This window comes from Nerophis ophidion, linkage group LG09 (genome assembly GCF_033978795.1).
Source record: "Nerophis ophidion isolate RoL-2023_Sa linkage group LG09, RoL_Noph_v1.0, whole genome shotgun sequence".
NCBI classification, from domain to species: domain Eukaryota; kingdom Metazoa; phylum Chordata; class Actinopteri; order Syngnathiformes; family Syngnathidae; genus Nerophis; species Nerophis ophidion.
In genome coordinates this window covers 63,758,452-63,763,072 of record NC_084619.1, presented here as the reverse complement: position 1 = coordinate 63,763,072, position 4,621 = coordinate 63,758,452, and the positions used below count along the sequence as shown (strand labels likewise).

At 36.0% G+C, this 4,621-nt stretch overlaps 1 protein-coding gene across 1 annotated transcript in view; it reads left to right on the top strand.

Annotated features, from left to right (window-relative positions):
* The window catches only part of LOC133558854 (inhibitory synaptic factor 2A-like), a 73,350-nt gene extending 70,504 nt beyond the window's left edge, over positions 1-2,846 (top strand). The window contains exon 5 of the mRNA XM_061909979.1: positions 2,455-2,846. The gene's annotated coding sequence lies outside the window, so the exon portion shown is untranslated. The remainder of the gene's footprint in view (positions 1-2,454) is intronic.
* The last annotated feature ends 1,775 nt before the right edge of the window (positions 2,847-4,621 follow it).

Genomic DNA, 4,621 nt, shown 5'->3' with positions numbered 1-4,621 from the left:
CTATTGAATATGCTAAAAAGAACAGTAAGCAGCTATGTTTTATTAATATAACGTAGCTGCGTGTGTCAAATCTGAGTCATTAAATGACCCCCGCCTCCTGGTGGTAGAGGGCGCTAGTGATCCTTCTTGCGACTACTCGGCTGCAGAAAAAGTGACAACAAGCAGCAAGAGTGAGCAGCGAGCGTTTATTTTTTTCCCTCTCGCTTGCACTTTTAACATGGAGGATTACATATCTAAAATAAAAAAGTTTTCTAAACTGGACTTTCAATCGAAGCAGGAGGTAATAAAGGAAGACCTTCATCGAGACAGAGAGACTTTTAAAACTGAAGAAAGATAAGGAAGACTTCTATAAACAAGTTATCGATGCTTTTGATCAGAAGGGGCTGCACATGGACTTCATTTATAAGTAAAGTATCACGCTCGGGACGCATGGTGATGCACGATTTTGTTCTCCCAGGGATGCAAAGGACACTACAGGCGAAAACGTGAAGGTAAGATGATTTAATAAATAAGACACAGTACTAAGCAGACAAAAATAAACAAAAGAACAGCGTGCCGAACGCACGGGAAGCTAAGGCTAACACTCAGCACAGGGACTGGAACCAGAAACGTAAACGCGACTGTTGCTTACCGCAAACAAGGAACCCAGACAGACTGATGGGAGAAGGCAGGCTTAAATAATGACAGTGATTACCAAAACACAGGTATGTGACCGGAACAAGCAAAAAGGTGAAGATAATACGTTACTATGGTGACGAAACTAACTCACAGGTGCACAAACAATAACAAAAGGAGTCCAAAACTAACAGAAAACACAAACAGACTCAAAAATCTAAATCATAATATGGTCCGGGTAACGGATCATAACATAAAGCTAAGACCATAATAACGTTGTTTTTTTTTTTATTAAATGTGCTTTTCATGATGGTATCCTACCATCAAAATTACTTTAAAAGTCTTATATAAGTGTTGTAATGAAGACAACACATGATGTAAGTGTCTATATTAGCCTACTATCAAAATGACTTTAAAAGTCTTATATAAGTGTTATAATGAAGACAACACATGATGTAAGTGTCTATATTAGCCTACTATCAGAATGACTTTAAAAGTCTTATGTAAGTGTTATAATGAAGGCAACACATGATGTAAGTGTCTATATTAGCCTACTATCAAAATTACTTTGAAAGTCTTATATAAGTGTTACATTGAAGACAACACATGATGTAAGTGTCTATATCAGTTATATTAGCCTTCTATCAAAAAGACTTTAAAAGTCTTATATAAGTGTTGTAATGAAGACAACACATGATGTAAGTGTCTATATTAGCCTACTATCAAAATGACTTTAAAAGTCTTATATAAGTGTTATAATGAAGGCAACACATGATGTAAGTGTCTATATTAGCCTACTATCAAAATTACTTTGAAAGTCTTATATAAGTGTTACATTGAAGACAACACATGATGTAAGTGTCTATATCAGTTATATTAGCCTACTATCAAAAAGACTTTAAAAGTCTTATATAAGTGTTGTAATGAAGACAACACATGATGTAAGTGTCTATATTAGCCTACTATCAAAATGACTTTAAAAGTCTTATATAAGTGTTATAATGAAGGCAACACATGATGTAAGTGTCTATATTAGCCTACTATCAAAATTACTTTGAAAGTCTTATATAAGTGTTACATTGAAGACAACACATGATGTAAGTGTCTATATCAGTTATATTAGCCTACTATCAGAAAGACTTTAAAAGTCTTATATAAGTGTTGTAATGAAGACAACACATGATGTAAGTGTCTATATTAGCCTACTATCAAAATGACTTTAAAAGTCTTATATAAGTGTTACATTGAAGACAACACATGATGTAAGTGTCTATATTAGCCTACTATCAAAAATACTTTAAAAGTCTTATATAAGTGTTATAATAAAGACAACACATGACGTAAGTGTCTATATTAGCCTACTATCAAAATGACTTTAAAATTCTTATATAATTGTTGTAATGAAGACAACACATGATGTAAGTGTTTATATTAGCCTGCTATCAAAATGACTTTAAAAGTCTTATATAAGTGTTGTAATTAAGACAACACATGATGCAAGTGTCTATATTAGCTTACAATAAAAATGACTTTAAAAGTCTTATATAAGTGTTACATTGAAGACAACACATGATGTAAGTGTCTATATCAGCCTACTATCAAAATACAATATCTCAGCCTTTCAGTCTTTTGCTCACATTTGATACAACGTAAACAGGTCTGTAGAACAAATAAAAATAAAACTGAACCCCGAATCAACAGAAGAAAATTATTATAAAAAAAGACAAACAATTGATGACCTAAATATGCATGTATGCTGGACTTTACAGATGCCACGTGAGATGTTCACTGCATTTTTTGACGCAAATGTCCTTTTTCTGTATTTTGTCCCCCCTTCAGAGCCCACTGCGAGGCAACCAGAGGAGGCGCCACCTTGGAAGGCAATTCCTTCGCCGAGGTGCGACGTGTAAAAGGACACCACCTCCAGCACAAAGCACAAAAAAAAAAAGTGACTGTCTAACGGAGTACGGTTAAACATGGCAGCAACATCAGCGTCCGCCTCTTTGGTCCGTCAACTTCCTGCGCCCGCCCGCCTTGACGACCCCCACCCAACTACGCCTTACATCTTTCCGCCACTTCCTTCCCATTCGCCGCCCCGTGCAACACGCCTTAGTCATAATGTGTTCTTTGTTTTTGTTTCCCTCGCCGTGATGGATGGCGTTTTAGAATGTATATTTTAGCTGGGCGGCCATATTTATCACAATGGAAGTTATTTGCCCGCTACAGAAAATGTACCTGCGGCCTGGAGGAAGGTGTTACCGCGCGTAGCAGTTTTAAGACTGATGCTGAGGGGACGGGGGTTAGAAAAGTAGCGATGGAAAGTTTTTTACAATACGCCCGGAAAAAAACACCCTGCAGAAAATGCAGCTTGTAAAAAAAAATGGTCCACATATTTATATCACTTTCTTTATGGGTGGAAATATTGAGGAAAAAAAAGGCCTTCTTTTTTTTTTTCTTAATTTTTATTTTTTTTTTAATGTCATCATGGCTTACCTGACACATGAAACGTGACACATTTTGGTTGGCACTATCCAATTTAACTGCCAGATGGCAATTCCAACTTTGACCTGTGAGAGTGAGATATTTTTAAGTGTTCCTTTTTTTTTTTCTGAAGGTCATATACAGAAAGAAGGGGATTCGTTCGGTTTACCTGACACATGAAACGTGACAAATTTTAGCTGTCGCTATGTAATTTAACTGCCAGATGGAAATTCCAACTTTGACCACAGCGTCAGTCGCTACTTTGAGAATTTTTTTTTTTTTTTCTAGAGAGAAGGAATTGGATTCATTCAGTTTACCTGAGATATGAAACGTGACAAATTTTGGCCCGCACTATCCATTTTAACTGCCAGATGGAAATTCCAACTTTGACCACAGTGTCAGTCGCTACTGTGAGATTTTTTTTTTTTTTTTATAGAGACGGAATTGGATTCATTCAGTTTACCTGACATATGAAACGTGACAAATTTTGGTTGGCACTATCCAATTTAACTGCCAGATGGCAATTCCAACTTTTACCTGTGAGAGTGAGATATTTTTAAGTGTTCCTTTTTTTTTTTTCTGAAGGTCATATACAGAAATAAGGGGATTCATTTGGTTTACCTGACACATGAAACGTGACAAATTTTAGCTGTCTCCATGTAATTTAACTGCCAGATGGAAATTCCAACTTTGACCACAGCGTCAGTCGCTACTGTGAGAATTTTTTTTTTTTTTTTTAGAGAGAAGGAATTGGATTCATTCAGTTTACCTGACATATGAAACGTGACAAATTTTGGCCCGCACTATCCAATTTAACTGCCAGATGGCAATTCCAACTTTGACCTGTGAGAGTGAGATATTTTTAAGTGTTCCTTTTTTTTTTTTTCTGAAGGTCATATACAGAAAGAAGGGGATTCGTTCGGTTTACCTGACACATGAAACGTGACAAATTTTAGCTGTCTCTATGTAATTTAACTGCCAGATGGAAATTCCAACTTTGACCACAGCGTCAGTCGCTACTTTGAGAATTTTTTTTTTTTTTCTAGAGAGAAGGAATTGGATTCATTCAGTTTACCTGACATATGAAACGTGACAAATTTTGGCCCGCACTATCCATTTTAACTGCCAGATGGAAATTCCAACTTTGACCACAGCGTCAGTCGCTACTGTGAGATTTTTTTTTTTTTTTTTTATAGAGAAGGAATTGGATTCATTCAGTTTACTTGACATATGAAACGTGACAAAATTTGTTTGGCACTATCCAATTTAACTGCCAGATGGCAATTCCAACTTTGACCTGTGAGAGTGAGATATTTTTAAGTGTTCCTTTTTTTTTTTCTTCTGAAGGTCATATACAGAAAGAAGGGGATTCATTCGGTTTACCTGACACATGAAACGTGACAAATTTTAGCTGTCTCTATGTAATTTAACTGCCAGATGGAAATTCCAACTTTGACCACAGCGTCAGTCGCTACTGTGAGAATTTTTTTTTTTTTTTTAGAGAGAAGGAATTGGATTCATTCAG